The sequence below is a fragment of the Lepisosteus oculatus genome, unplaced genomic scaffold, assembly GCF_040954835.1.
Source record: "Lepisosteus oculatus isolate fLepOcu1 unplaced genomic scaffold, fLepOcu1.hap2 HAP2_SCAFFOLD_45, whole genome shotgun sequence".
Taxonomy (NCBI): Eukaryota; Metazoa; Chordata; class Actinopteri; order Semionotiformes; family Lepisosteidae; genus Lepisosteus; species Lepisosteus oculatus.
In genome coordinates, this window is record NW_027167988.1 from 237890 (window position 1) to 253562 (window position 15673).

The window sequence follows — 15673 nt, forward strand, 5'->3', positions numbered from 1 at the left end:
CTACACCATTCCAAACTAACACTAAAGAAACACTAGTATATACTGGTATAACAAATATAACCAAACATAATCATTAACTGAGCAGTCACTGGGAGCAAATCTCCTTCCCGTCCACAAAGGCCCTCGCTCCCACAAAGTAGGCTCTCCTCCCCTCTCTTCTGGCAGCTTCAACCTGGGGCCACAGCTGGTTCCTGGTGCTCCTGTCCGCGGCAGACAGGTCCTCTGCAAACCTCAGTTTGTTCCCATTCAAATACTCATTCCCCCTCGCCGCTCGCCACAGCATGTCCCTCGCCGTCCTCTTGGTGAACTGTATTATAATCGATCTGGGGCGCACTTGCCCAGACATGTTCGCTCTCCCGAGCCTGTGAACAAAGTCAATGGCCGATATTACGTCCTCCTGGTCCGGCAGGGTCCTTTTACAGATACCCTTCACTGTTGCAACAAGGTCCTTATCACGTTCCTCTTTAACTCCAAATAATTTTAAATTCCATCATCGACGGTATCTATCTACATCGTTCACTTTCAATTCAAGTTCTTTAATATGCTTTTCTTGTTTGGTATTTACTTGTTTAAGAACTTTTACTTCACTCTTTAAGTCTTCAACCTCTTTAAACACACAGTCCATGGACTTTTTAAGACTTTCGATTGCGACTGTATTAGATCAAATCATTTCCTTCAGCTCACCCATGCTCTGTGCCATCATGTTGAAGATGTTGGTCTGGAGCTCCTCCAGCGTCAGGTCGCCCCTTCCTCTCTTGGCTGCCGGGGTTTTCACAGGTGTGCTGGGCAGGGACTCCGGCTCTTCCTCTGGCAGCTGAGTCTCACTTGGGCTGCGAACGCTCGCGTACGAGCGCATCTCAAGCACTCTTTCCACGTCCCCTCCAGCTGCTTCACTTTTCCCTTTAGTTGCCATCAATTTTCTTGTAGTGCTATACATATACGATTGAGGTTTCTTAGACTTCTCCTTCGAAGACCCAGCACTCTCTTTTCTTTTCCCAGTGTTACTCATATCGAAATTCTTAAACCTAAAAAAAATCGTTTTTTTTTTCTTTCAATTATAACTGAAGTTTAAACAAGTAGTGTTAAGTCCTTATTTTTCTGTAGTCAAAAAAAGCAAAAATTAACATTCAGGTCATGAAAAACTCAAAAAAAATCCTCAACCACTAAACTTTACCTCCCACCTGAGCGCCATCTTGAACGCCCCTACCACCAGAGAATGCTCACGATTTCGGAAGCTGCCTCCGGGACGTGCTGATTCCACACATCCTGAATAAATCATGATATTGTTAGTTGCTGTAGCTAGACGTTCAAATGAGTTTCATGGCCAGATGGACTGTTTCCTCCAGCGGTATAGTATTGCAGTGAGACAGCACGATGCCTGCAAGACTATGTCACGCTAAACGCCACAGATTGTGTTTGTCCGTTAGTGTCAGCCGTCCCGCAGCCACGGGAAGTGGGACACAAACATGCTGCAATGCTTTCAGGACGTTAGGATTTGTTTGTGCAACATCCGAGAAGAGTACTTGTGGCTTGAATGTGAATTGTACGTGCCCACCCCCTTTCCTCTGTAGTGCATGAGTTCCTCCCGGCATGCCCTTCGTCATTGTTCTGTCATCTTGTATTTAAAGGGTTGTATTTCTGCTGCTGAAAAGAATCAACGGGTTTCTTTGTTCCCAACGGAGCCCTTGTCTGTCATGAAATTCTTCAAAACCTCAAGCTAGAAGAAGACGACAAATATGAAGCGTTACAGCAACGACATGCCATGAGACGATTGATAACGATTTCCATAGGATCCCCGCGGTTGCCTGGCAACCGTCAGCTTTGCGCAGTGGCAGTATCGTAGCCTGTGAGGTTTAGCCGAGGCGGGATTATTGCTAGTTGAAAACTTTTCCCAATACCCCGCTTCCGCCGGTTTGCACTACAATCGGCGAAAGCAATTTTTGACAGTCTCGTTAGAGACTGAGCAAGGTGTTTAAAGACAGATTTGGTCATGGTGACATCATGGTAGAAAGAAGCGAGCTTGTTCCCAGTGGGCATTGATTCGTCGAATATACGTATATTTACGGTGAAATTACGGCTATACGTATATATACGTCGCCTCGAAGTATAATCAACGTCGAATTGCAACCGTAAAATTGACGACATTAACAAACGCATATATAACGTCGAAAACACATCTAACACAGTGCCTGAGGCTTTTTACTGTATGTATCGTGTGTGCCGCAACTAGGAGTATACGGCACTCTGCACAGTGTACGAAGTAAATTATTTTCGCAGCAATTAATTTACACGTGTATAATAAATATAGTAAATATAATAAATTAATTACTGCGAAAATAATTTACTTCGTACACTGTGCAGAGTGCCGTATACTCCTAGTTGCGGCACACACGATACATACAGTAAAAAGCCTCAGGCACTGTGTTAGATGTTTTTTCGACGTTATATATGCGTTTGTTAATGTCGTCAATTTTACGGTTGCAATTCGACGTTGATTATACGTCGAGGCGACGTATATATACGTATAGCCGTAATTTCGCCGTAAATATACGTATATTCGACGAATCAATGCCCACAGCTTGGCATACAAGGGTTTTGCTGAGGGGGTCTTGCCACCTGCCTGAAAAAAAACAGTAAAATGTTTGAGTGCCTATAGAGTTTCTATTTTTATTTTCTTGACAAAAGTCCCCCATCAGTGCGCGGTGCCCGAGGAAAAATCTGTAGGGGGGCGTCTGAAATTCTGAGGGGGGAGTGATATTTCGGTTGAAACGGAGCTGTACGGTGCAGCTACCCAAATGAAATCTCGCAGCTATGCCATTGATTAGTGCTTCATGATAGAAGATAACGACTAGCAATCTGGTATTTGCGATGAAGTTCAGTTTCACATTTTTCGTCACTCTCAAGGTTTGTATTGCCTGGAGCGAAAAGTACCATAAGCGTTCATTTTTGCAGCTACATGGACGTTCTGAATCGTTAAGAAAAAAATGTTGTAAAACCAACAGAAAGCACAGACTGCTATAACTAGTCCTAGTTATATAACGATTTTAAGTATAATGATAAACTACTGCAAGGAATCGGTCCACCTGAGCAAACAGGATCGTAATGTTGACACTCAATAATATGTGCAGTTCCTGGACGGATAGCCCTCCTGCCCATCAAACAGACTGAGTGACTGTTCGTGTCATTTAGTGTTGTCTGACCATTGACAAAGTACAACTATTTTTTTAGGGTGCAAATTAAGTTAGGTAAAACTTTTTGCCCAAAACTGAAGGGGCGACATTCCCCCCTCCCCCCGTGATGCCAGGCCTGTCCCCATCCTATTCCATAATGTCATTATATATAATACCATACAACAGTGACCGATCCTTACTTATTGCATGCGTTAAAATTGCACATCAGCTCATAGCAGCGATGTATTATCAATGTTAAATTTCAACCATAATATCGACAACATTAATAAACGCATACGTTGAGAAAATATCGAACCCAGCATATTTTCCGGTTATATACCACAATGCATTGCTAGTATTCGTTGGTCACCATTTTGGACACGTTTTTCAAACGTAGAAGTATATCCGAAAATATCTCAGCAATCCTCTTTTGACGAGTAAGTATGAACAATAATAATACTATCTGAATACATACAGATCTTTCTTAATATTATTTTGATTAAAATAGTATGTGAATAAGCAAAAAAATGGCACATAAAATAGTGTGAATGGGGAAGATGACACAAAATCGTTTTGCCGTTTCTCTTATTCTTATTCTATGTTGTACTTTCAAACTTTGGGTACTCTTTAATTAGGACAGACTTTATTGCTCAACTGCTATGATGCAAGCCAAATTTTATACATTTATTTCAGCTTTGAGCTTAGTAAACCGTTCATTTTTTAGATTATACTAAAGAAGATATTAATCATCATTTATTTGGGAAGTAATATTATATAATTTTCTCCTAGCTGCGGTGCTGAAGTCCCACCCTACAATGGAGCACGCAATGTGTTACTTGAAGAATGCATATGCAAGGCAGGGGGCCAAGAGATCTGGACTCTGAAAATAATAGGTTTTTGGTTCTAACTGTTAGGACAATTAGACAGGGTTTGCAAATAGTGGACAAAAATCGTCTTAACTTCCATTGTAATATTTTATATTTTATGTAATATTTTTTTCTTGGAAATATAGAAGTTGTACATTTTAAAATGTATATTTGAATCAAAATGTGGTTTTGAGTTAGTGTGTTAATGTAATTAGTTTTGTGTTTGTCATTACTATACTGTATATTGCCATGTTACCAGAATTTGTAGCTGAAGTTTAAGACTAGTTGTGTTTTTATGATTATTGCCCATATGTTGATTGTTGATTGATTGTATACAATGTATAATTTGAAATACATATGTTTCAGGTGTGAATGTGTATTTTCAGAATACATTTCTAAACCTAATCATTGGCTTGTTTTACTTGTTTCTACACCTATAAAATCTATCTTTGATGTATAATAGACCTCTACCCATATACGTATAATAGACCTCTAATGTTATCCGTATAATAGACCTCTAACCATATACGTATAATAGACATCTAAAGTTATACGTATAATAGACCTCTAACCATATACGTATAATAGACCTCTAAAGTTATCCGGAACTCCAACCATATATGTATAATAGTCCTCTAAATGTATCCGTATAATAGAACTCCAACCATTTATGTATAATGAACGTCTAAATATAGACGTATAATTGACGTTTAACTTTAGACGTATATTAGAATTTCATTCTAGACGAATTGTAGACCACATTTAGACGTCTAAGATATGCGTTTAATGGACGTATATTATACGTCTTTTGCCCAATGGGTTACGTCTCAACAGAAACGCTCTTTAGCTCTTTCAGCGTTATGCAGAGAACATCGTCTGTCGAGATCACTTTTGAGTCAGCGCGAAACGCCGTGTGCTGTCAGTTTGATTTCATATTGCTCGTAGCGGCGCCCGGCTTTTGTCTGTCAAACGTTAGGTTGCGCTTCTTCATGCTGCATCGTCGGCATGAGTGGAGCTTTATAAACGTCTGTACTTACTGCGCCCCATAAGAAATCGTTTGTCCCCGTTCAAAAGAGATTGTGCGATGTCCTGCAGCAAACCTTTGACAGTTTGAAAAGAGGAATTTATTCTGCTTCCTGTGCGTGCAGTAGTTACAAAGTTGAACGCCTTTACACGATCTGCTGCAGTTTTCAGTGGGCGGGCTTTGTCAAATGGCTTGGAAAAACGCACTGTGTTTCGGCTCGGGAAACATCATGAGCAGTGTCCTGCATGTTTTCTGTGTATAGCTGTCTTTTAACGCATACAGAATTCATTCGAAATCATTGATTTCTCCAATTAACAAGGGTCCCTTAAAGGATGAGTCAAAGTAACGTCTAATCGGATTAGTTTCCTTAGAGCTGGTTCAGAGTTTGCTCAAGAGTTTACCTTTCACAGATGCGCAAAGAAGAATGTTGGGGGTGCACGCTTCAAGGCGCCTTACAGCTGTAGGGAGTGATTCGAGACGATTCGTGGCGTGTGCTCGTTCCCTTATACCGTTCGACCCGGGGTGCAGTGCTAGGATGACGTACAATACCGCTTGGGCACGTAACAGCGTTATATGCAACTGCGGGACGTGAGGGTTTTCGTTTGTTCGTTTTGTTTTGCTCTGCTTTGCTTTGTTTTGCTTTCCATCGCGTTGGTAAGAGCGTAAATAAAAAGGCGATTCCTGTGTCTACCACTAATGTAAGAGCTATTTCAAGTGCGACGTGGTGCGGCTTTTCAAATGCTTGTGGGCATTTCTCTGTTGTTGATTCTTTTTTTGTGTGTAACAAAGTGGCATTTTCATGTCCGGACGGGGAGACTTTATCATTCCGACATGAAGCCACCCTTAAGTCCTCTGAGGCGTGTCTGTCTGCAAGGCTTGTATTTTGGAAATGTTTTTTTGAAACGGAGAACGACTTTGAAATAGGCTTCCGCCGGCGCCTCGCGATCCAGGTAAGATTGTAGCAAGAACGCAGCGGCGGTGGGGCTTGCTGTAGTCGTGGCTGAGTGGTTAAGGCGATGGACTAGAAATCCATTGGGGTCTCCCCGCACAGGTTCCAATCCTGCCGACTACGTTGTCCGCCTTCAGTCGGTGTGTTTCGGCACAAGCAAAGAAGCTCGCCTCTTTGCTGTTCCTGGTGGTTTTAAAACGCCCAATCGCTTGTACCCGCTGCCTTGGAAATAAGTTCTTCAGCGTCCGCAAATGGCATTTTGCAGCTGGAAGCAGATGTCGGCGCGTTTTGCACAGAGCACCAAAAAAGCGTCTTTTTTGAAGGCCCAAGCACTGAGCATTGGTGGTTCAGTGGTAGAATTCTCGCCTGCCACGCGGGAGGCTCGGGTTCGATTCCCGGCCAATGCAGTGGCTTTTGCAGCGAGCGGCTCCATCACTTGCATCCCCTTGCAACTCGCAACTGAAAACCCACTGAAGCTAAGCAGGTGTGAGCCAGGTCAGTACCTGGATGAGGATGAGCTACAGGGAAAAACAAAGCTTCCAGCTGGAAGCGGTGTTAATGGTGCCGGCGGGGGGGCGCTCACCCTGAGGTCTGTGCGGGTCCCAATGCCCCAGTATAGTGACGGAGACGCTGTGTTGTAAAAGGGCGCTGTCTTTTGGATGAGATGTAAAACCGAGGTCACAGCGCTCTGTGGTCATTCAAAATGACCACCAAAACCTTTGACAAAAGCTCTTGGTAATTGATGGTCTTCAATAATGCTTCTCCTTTAGGTACATTTTAAATCAGCTGAAAAATGCTGTGAAATGGGGGGGCACTTCAGGCCAGTGTAGGATTTGGGTTACAAGAACCATGAAACTGCACGAGAAAGCCCGTACACTGAATTACACGGCTTTCTATTCAAAGGAGGACAAAAGAAATTCCCTGAGTTTGATTTTTTGCAGCACAGAGAGGAGCACTGTCGTGAAGCCGGTTAGCTCAGTTGGTTAGAGCGTGGTGCTAATAACGCCAAGGTCGCGGGTTTGAGCCCTGTACGGGCCAGGTCTAGGTCCAGGTCCCTGTTTGTGAAACAGGCAAATGACTGTCTCAGGGGCCCATTCCTCATTCTCAAGACACATGTATGCAGTATGTACACCGTGCATTGAGCAATAGGGACTGAATACACCACAGGTAAGGTTAGAAGTCATTCTGAGGTGCCACATGTGAGGGATACAGCTAGGCATCCGAAATGTAGGGTTTGAGACCCTTCAGGAGTACTGCATCCTTTGAGACAGACCCGTGCATGTTAAACAAATGATCATTTCTTTCGGCATTAGGGACGAAATATACTAAACGTATGATGCTAAAATGTTATTTTCACATATATTAATGTAATAAATGATTGCTTATGCTTTATAAACAAATCTAATTAAAATAAAAGCTTAAGTTTTGTATTTATCTTGTACCATAGAACATGATTTTCTTTGTATTTCAAGCCCACAAAGTGTCCAAATGACGCACTACATGATATAAGGAAGATTATCACATGCATATCGGTATTATCTTTCTTATGAAAATGCATTCCTTTCATTACCTTTTACTTTTTAAAATGAACTCAAATTGAGTATAATGTAATAATTTAAGTAGAATAGATTCTAATAATATAATGATCCAGTGTTTTGCACTACTTCACTGCTTCACTGCTCTATGCCATCTGGAAATAAATCCTCAGACTGCTTACTGCCCTGGGCATGTACCAATAAATTAAAGGAGCACATCTGTTTATCACTGCGTTGAAGCAGGAGACACACAGTCTCTGCAAACACATCCTAGATACAGTGTTCCAGCACCTTTGACCTCATCCAGAACGTATCATTTCTTGAAAGGGATTGCTGTCCGAATGCACATCTGAATCCCAAACAGAATCTCTAGTAAAATACGATCATTTGTGAAACAGGCAAATGACTGTCTCAGGGGCCCATTCCTCATTGTCAGACACATGTATGGAATGCTTTCACCGTGCATTGAGCAATAGGGATTAAAAACACCGCAGGTAAGGTTAGATGTCATGTTCTATGATCATTTCTTTCAGCATTAGGGACTAAATATACTAAACGTATGATGCTAAAATGTTATTTTCACATATATTAATGTAATAAATGATTGCTTATGCTTTATAAACAAATCTAATTAAAATAAAAGCTTAAGTTTTGTATTTATCTTGTACCATAGAACATGATTTGCTTTGTATTTCAAGCCCACAAAGTGTCCAAATGTTCTATGATCATTTCTTTCAGCATTAGGGACTAAATATACCAAACGTATGATGCTAAAATCCTGAAAAAAGGATGTGCTCCATCTCGTCAGTAGATTGGATTCCAAAACTGATTTGGGTCAATATACATTACCTTTGAAATTAAAGTACAGTCTACTGTAGGGAACCATCAACTTAGAAAGCATTGGCCTTCCCTGGGGGTCAGGTAGGTGCAAAAGATAAACCTTTATCCTATCTTTATCTTAAGATAAGTGGCCAAGCAGTATTTTTCCAAGTTTCACCAAGCACATCATGTTGCCATAGTAGACAAAGTTCTATAAAATGTTAAATAACTTTTAAAAAAAGTATCTTGGTCTTACAGTACTGTACAAGGTGAATTAAACTGTCCCTGGTAATAAAAAGTAATTAGAAGCATCTCAGAAACTTTATCTCTAGAAACATTAGCTGTTTTATATCATGTAATTTAGTGTGATGTTGTCAGAATTCAAGGACATTATCACACACAGAAATTGGTTCAGTTAAATCTAAAAAACACAGCTAAACATGGGTTTAAATGTAACAGAAGTCTTACCTCTTGTCAAAAGATTTAATTCAAGAAGCGATGTAATAAATGATTGCTTATGCTTTATAAAGAAGCTTAAGTTTTGTATTTATCTTGTACCATAGAACATGATTTTCTTTGTATTTGAAGCCCACAAAGTGTCCAAATGATGCACTACATGATATAAGGAAGATTATCACATGCATATCGGTATTATCTTTCTTATGAAAATGCATTCCTTTCATTACCTTTTACTTTTTAAAATGAACTCAAATTGTGTATAATGTAATAATTTAAGTAGAATAGATTCAGGTAGGAAATATAGAGTCATGATGTTTATGGCTGACATCATTTCACATGGGTGAATTTTAAGCTAAGAAATAAAAACATTTACAATGAAGATACCATTGCTTAATTTTAAATGCCTTTAAAAAATAAATACCTCCTGAGAATAATTTGCCACTCCCAGATCCTTGGTAAGGTACTGTTTGAATCCAATCAGGAGAGGAGCATCCAGGGAGTGCTTTCTATAGAGTCCAGCTTGGGCCACTCTCTTCCGGCCTGCTGATACTTTTTAACTACTCAGGGCCTGTAAGGATATAAAACACCGGTTTAAACATTTTATACCTATAAGACAAATTAGAATTTTAGTAAAAAATAGATACATCTGAAAAATAAAAAAGTCTTACTGCTGATAGAGTTCTTCAGAGCTCACATCTTCCCCTTCCTTATCCGCTTCTGTTTCAGTTTCTAGAGCAGCCTCTGGCATCTCTTCCTCCTGGACAGCGGCCTCTTGCTCAGGGCCGCTGGAATGCAGGTAGATTCTTTTCAACATGCTTTTACATAATATGTTGTAACAATGATTTCAAAAAGAAACTACAGAAGCCTTACAGATTAAAAATATCTCACCTTGCCAATGTGTCTTCAGGCTTCCCATGTACAAAAAGGCCCAAGGACTCTAGCAGTCTTACAACCACTATCCTGTTTGCCTCACCAGACACGATCTCTATTCTGTGGTAATCCACGATGACCCCGTTCTTCAGGTGATTCATCATGTCCTCCCTCGCCTGCTGAGAGGCCATCCTGATCTTTTCTGCCGTGGCGTGCTTCATACACGCCCTCTTCAAGTGAGCAGGAAGCTGATCAAGAGTATTCAGGTACATCTTGCACACCAGGGGAATCCGCGCGGGTTTCCTTTGAAAATAAATAATACCATCTGTGTATAGAAACAAGCTAAGACTGATTTCTTAAATTATCCTTAATTTTCTCTCTCATAGTTTGAGCATAATGATTTTATTGCATTTATATAAGAATTGCTCATTGCTCCTAAATAAATAATGGTTTCATAAAAAAGTGAACACTTACTTGGTCTCAGTCACAGACTTTCCAATAGAAGCCATTGTGGAGTTCAGCAACTGCAGGTCCTAGAAGTGGGGAAGGAATTTTAAAAGAGAAATTGAATTACAATACAGAAGGAATGGCTGAGGGTTCACTGAAATATATAAATATACAAATTCCAAAGACTGAGTCCATATAGAAACAACTACCTTTCATTTTCAGTATAAGAAAAAAAAACATTATCTTCCAAAGCATCATAAAATTGTCCCTTCTTCCAGACTCTACTTCTCTCTTGTAGTAGTATAGCAGACCTTTCCAGGTGAGCAGATCACAGAGTCCGAAATGAGCTTCCTCCATCAAGCAAAGTACCTGAACATGACTCTGTCTTCATAAAAGCGCCCCTGTAATAAAGAAATTAAATCCGAAATCAAGAGGGCAGTTGCCTACCGAAATACAAGAAGTCATCAATTTTAACCTAGCAACACATTAAAGGCTGCATCTATACAAGTACGATTCTAGAAATGCTCACCAGATTACGTTTTAAGAAGGAACTGCGCCTCAGGTTCCGCCGAGATCTTAACTCGGATGGCAGGATTCAGAGTCCGGAGTGCGGACTGATGGCGCACGGAGGGTCCATATACTGTGGATCCCTCAGTGATCTTCCGCGTATTCAAACCGCCAGGGTGTGACTCCCCTGTCCCCGTGACCTCATTGCTCTGCTCTCTCCTCTGTGCAGCTGAGCCCGACTCACGGTAAAATGGAAAAAAATATGCCCTCGACGCGAGATTTATTCTGGAGCGAGCCAGTGTTGCGCATAGCTGCCTTCAAAGCAGTTAACCCAGGTTCGATTCCCGGCCAACGCAGTTGCGAATGTTTTCAAATGCTGTCATGAGCCTTGGATTGTGACTAGCAAAGCGAAGCCTTTTGAAAGAGCTAAAGCACTGCAAAACGGAATTGAAGGAGAATCTTACAGGGGATTCTGAGCAGTGTCTGCATACATGCAGTCAGATAAAGGTGCTGAAAGCTTGAGCTACTCTCAATGTCGTGCTGCCCTTCCCCGGAGTAAATCTGTTACATTGAAAGAATGCTTCTGGCAGGTTCAAAAAGGGACCTTTGTTAATTGGAGAAATCAATGATTTCGAATGAATTCTGTATGCGTTAAAAGACAGCTATACACAGAAAACATGCAGGACACTGCTCATGATGTTTCCCGAGCCGAAACACAGTGCGTTTTTCCAAGCCATCTGACAAAGCCCGCCCACTGAAAACTGCAGCAGATCGTGTAAAGACGTTCAACTTTGTAACTACTGCACGCACAGGAAGCAGAATAAATTCCTCTTTTCAAACTGTCAAAGGTTTGCTTTGCGAACGCTGCAGGACATCGCACAATCTCTTTTGAATGGGGACAAACGATTTCTTATGGGGCGCAGTAAGTACAGACGTTTAAAATGCTCCACTCATGCCGACGATGCAGCATGAAGAAGCGCAACCTAACGTTTGACAGACAAAAGCCAGGCGCCGCTATGAGCAATATGAAATCATACTGACAGCAAACGGCGTTTCGCGCTGACACAAAAGTAATCTCGACAGACGCTGTTCTCTGCATAAAGCTGAAAGAGCTAAAGAGCGTTCCTGTTGACACGTAACAAGCTCGTTTCTTTCTACCATGATATCACCGTGACCAAATCTGTCTTTAAACACCTTGTTCAGTCTCTGACAAGACTGTCAAAAATTGCTTTCGCCGATTGTATTGCAAACCGGCGGAAGCGGGGTATTGGGAAAAGTTTTCAACTAGCAATAATCGCGCCTCGGCTAAACCTCACAGGCTACGATACTGCCACTGCGCAAAGCTGACGGTTGCCAGGCAACCGCGGGGATCCTATGGAAATCGTTATCGATCGTCTCATGGCATGTCGTTGCTATAACGCTTCATATTTGTCGTCTTCTTCTTCTTCTAGCTTGAGGTTTTGAAGAATTTCATGACAGACAAGGGCTCCGTTGGGAACAAAGGGCGTTGTGAGAAAACCGTTGCTTATTTTCAGCAGCAGAAATACAACCCTTTAAATACAAGATGACAGAACAATGACGAAGGGCATGCCGGGAGGAACTCATGCACTACAGAGGAAAGGGGGCGGGCACGTACAGTTCACATTCAAGCCACAAGTACTCTTCTTGGATGTTGCACAAACAAATCCTAACGTCTTGAAAGCATTGCAGCATGTTTGTGTCCCACTTCCCGTGGCTGCGGGACGACTGACACGAACGGACAAACACAATCTGTGGGGTTTAGCGTGACATAGTCTTGCAGGCATCGTGCTGTCTCACTGCAATATTATACCGCTGGAGGAAACAGTCCATCTGGCCATGAAACTCATTTGAACGTCTAGCTACAGCAACTAACAATATCATGATTTATTCACGATGTGTGGAATCAGCACGTCCCGGAGACAGCTTCCGAAATCGTGAGCATTCTCTGGTGGTAGGGGCGTTCAAGATGGCGCTCAGGTGGGAGGTAAAGTTTAGTGGTTGGGGAGTTTTTTTGAGTTTTTCATGACCTGAATGTTAATTTTTGCTTTTTTTGACTACAGAAAAATAAGGACTTAACACTAGTTGTTTAAACTTCAGTTATAATTGAAAGAAAAAAAAACGATTTTTTTTTAGGTTTAAAAAGTCCGATATGAGTAACACTGGGAAAAGAAAAGAGAGTGCTGGGTCTTCGAAGGAGAACTCTAAGATACCTCAATCGTATATGTATAGCACTACAAAAAAATCGATGGCAACTAAAGGGAAAAGTGAAGCAGCTGCAGGGGCAGCAACAGGGCGGAGGCGCCGCGCGCCCGGCCGACGTGTTGGACCGGTGCGCTTTACGTGCTGAAATAAACACGCGACAGCCCCGAAATGTTTCCAGAGTGCTGTGCACTGAAGACTTGCCTGGTGCTCCTCCGTGCAGATTGTTTGTCCTCCTCCAGTGCGGGACGAGCCAACACAAGGGAGCGCATTCGCCAACATCCAGGCACGCAATGCGATTTGGAAAGCAGCTCCTTTCCAAAGAGTTGCACACGAACGATCCTTCAGTCCCGCTCGGGGGGCACGGAACCCCCGCCACACACAGCTTCAAATAGCGAGTCAGGCGCCAGGGCTTTCGCTTACGGCCACACCACCCTGAACACGCCTGATCTCGGAAGCTAAGCAGCGTCGGGCCTGGTTAGTACTTGTATGGGAGTCTGCCTGGGAATACCAGGTGCTGTAAGCTTTTGCTCTCCCGGCCAGCAGGGGTCGCCGTTGGTGCCGTAGGCTTTGGGAGGAAAACCTGCAGGATGGAAAGGTGATCTATAGCCTCATCTCTAGAGATGTTTTGTTGCTGTGGCATGTGTGTGACCCATATTCAAAAAAAAAACCCGTCTGTAAAACGAATATCGAAGCTGCCTCTAAATCTGCAAATGAAGATGAGTCGATAAACCACTCGTTTTTCGTATAACTAGACATATATTAATTTGTTACCGATTTCATTCATTGAGCACGGATACAATAGAGGTACAGCCATTCACTGTTTGACATGTCTGCACTGGTACAGAACCGAGCAATCAGAAAACGGGTGAAACTGTCTTTAGACTCAGCATACAGTACCGAGGCCCCCCATGACCAAATAAAGGCTAACCTCGATAATCAGCCTAAAGAACGCAGACTACAGCAAAACGACTGACTTTGAAAAGGGAATGGAAGGCCGGAAGGAGTAGTGGAACTAGCTTGAGATGCTTCTCCGGACCCCTAACTAAAAGCCAGCGAGAACCAGCAGCAGTCCACTCCTGTCGAACCGGGATCCTTCCGCAGCCACGCAGCTCGTGGTGTCCTAACCCTCCCGTATCTGATTGTGGACCAAGCACATCAGGGGAGAGCGCGAACGCAGTCCCCCACTACCAGAACTTATGCAGTCGAGATTCCCACATTTGGGGAATTCGCAGGGGTCAGCACAGCCGGAGTGCAATGGCCGAGCCTCGCCCTGGGTGAACCGATTTCGATTTTTAAGAACTTTATTTTCTTTTCACAAAAAAATACAGGAAATCACAAATCAGAAAGCTTTACATTAATATACATACTTAAAACAGTATATATGATCACATCTCATTACATTTTGACACGGAACCAGTTACATAGCAACAATTTCTTTTTTTCTGGTGCAAATCACATTCTTTACTTAAACATGATAATGTTTTTCACAGTTTCTTGAGATACTGTCCAATGCCCTCTATTTCCCACAGATTTTCTGCTTCCTCCCTCCCTTCTCTCCACAGATCTCTGAGGTAATAGTTCTCTCGGGTGATGAACAGGGCCAGGCTACCTGCTGCCTTGACTGGGACCTCGATGCCTTTGAACAGCCCCATGTTCCTCACTCTCCACAGGGCGTCTTTCCCACTGTTCACCACGGCCCAGATCCTGTCAAACACGTCAGGAGGAAGCTTGACAGGAGAGATGCCGTATATGATGAAAGCAGCGGTCAGGGTAAATTGGGGCGAGAGAGCCTGCAACCAATCTTCAAACTGTGCCCAGAAGGCCTTAGCAAAAAAGCAGGACCACAGGAGGTGGGTCACAGTCTCCTCCTCGCCGCAGCCCACCCTAACGCAGCGAGGGCTGGGGGTGAGGCCCCTACGGTACAAGAAAGTTCGTACCGGTAAGCACTGGTGGACGACACTCCAGGCTAAATCTCTGTGAATGTTGCACAGAAATTTAGAGGATGTGTGTTTCCACACCTTCCTTGTTTGGGCTGATGTTAAAATGCCCACAGGGGTCTGCCTATTGTTCTGGGGTGCTACGAAATCTTCCAGTTTTTGGACGCTGACATCTCGGAGGGGAATATGGCCAATTGGGTGAGATCTTAGAAAACTTTTAACTGTCCCATAAATTGCAGGGCATGTGTCAGAGAGTGGGACGTCCAGCTTGGGTCTGACACCCCACACTCTGAACACCTCCCTACCTACCCAGAGCCTGGAAAAATAAATCCAGGTACGCGCTGCAGGTGCTGTTGCAAAGCCTCTCAGCACAGAGGCCAGGAAAATGCACAGCAGCTTCGTAGCAATATCTGGGACAGACTTCCCCCCTGAGGGTAGCGGCCTGTACATTATTTCCCTTCTGAGTCTTTCCTGCTTCCCACCCCATAGAAATTGAAACATCAATCTCCTCAGCACCGCCGCAACACGGTGTGGGATTGGGAAGGTAGAAGCCAGAAAATTCAAGACAGGCAAGAGCTCGGCTTTGATGACCAGCACCTTCCCTGTCATGGTGAGGTCTCGGTCCTTCCATTGCATCAGTTTTTTGTTTAAGATTGGCAATTTGTTCTGCCAATTTACTGTTCCCATCTCTTCTCCAAAATACACCCCCAGGACCTTAATTCTCTTCTCTTGCAGCCTGAGATCATGTCCTTCTTTTGGCTCCCTCCAGTTCTGATAAAAAATCTCAGGGTGAACCTCCTTCTTGATCAAGGTATCTTCCCTGCCAGGTAAGTATGAGTTAAACAGGCCCCTGCAAGCGGCCCGCAC

General features: G+C 43.0%; 4 non-coding genes and 1 pseudogene across 4 annotated transcripts; 3 read left to right on the forward strand and 2 right to left on the reverse strand.

The window, feature by feature from the left end:
* Positions 1-1817: 1817 nt before the first annotated feature.
* LOC138229484 (U4 spliceosomal RNA) lies at positions 1818-1959 on the forward strand. Its single transcript, XR_011185895.1, has one exon. It is a non-coding gene; the product is annotated as a U4 spliceosomal RNA (small nuclear RNA).
* A 4386-nt stretch (positions 1960-6345) lies between these two features.
* trnag-gcc (transfer RNA glycine (anticodon GCC)) lies at positions 6346-6416 on the forward strand. Its single transcript has one exon. It is a non-coding gene; the product is annotated as a tRNA-Gly (tRNA).
* A 5433-nt stretch (positions 6417-11849) lies between these two features.
* On the reverse strand, positions 11850-11991 carry LOC138229458 (U4 spliceosomal RNA). Its single transcript, XR_011185869.1, has one exon. It is a non-coding gene; the product is annotated as a U4 spliceosomal RNA (small nuclear RNA).
* A 1292-nt stretch (positions 11992-13283) lies between these two features.
* LOC138229343 (5S ribosomal RNA) lies at positions 13284-13392 on the forward strand (annotated as a pseudogene).
* A 633-nt stretch (positions 13393-14025) lies between these two features.
* On the reverse strand, positions 14026-14195 carry LOC138229427 (U1 spliceosomal RNA). The gene has a single exon (XR_011185844.1). It is a non-coding gene; the product is annotated as a U1 spliceosomal RNA (small nuclear RNA).
* Between the last annotated feature and the right edge of the window lie 1478 nt (positions 14196-15673).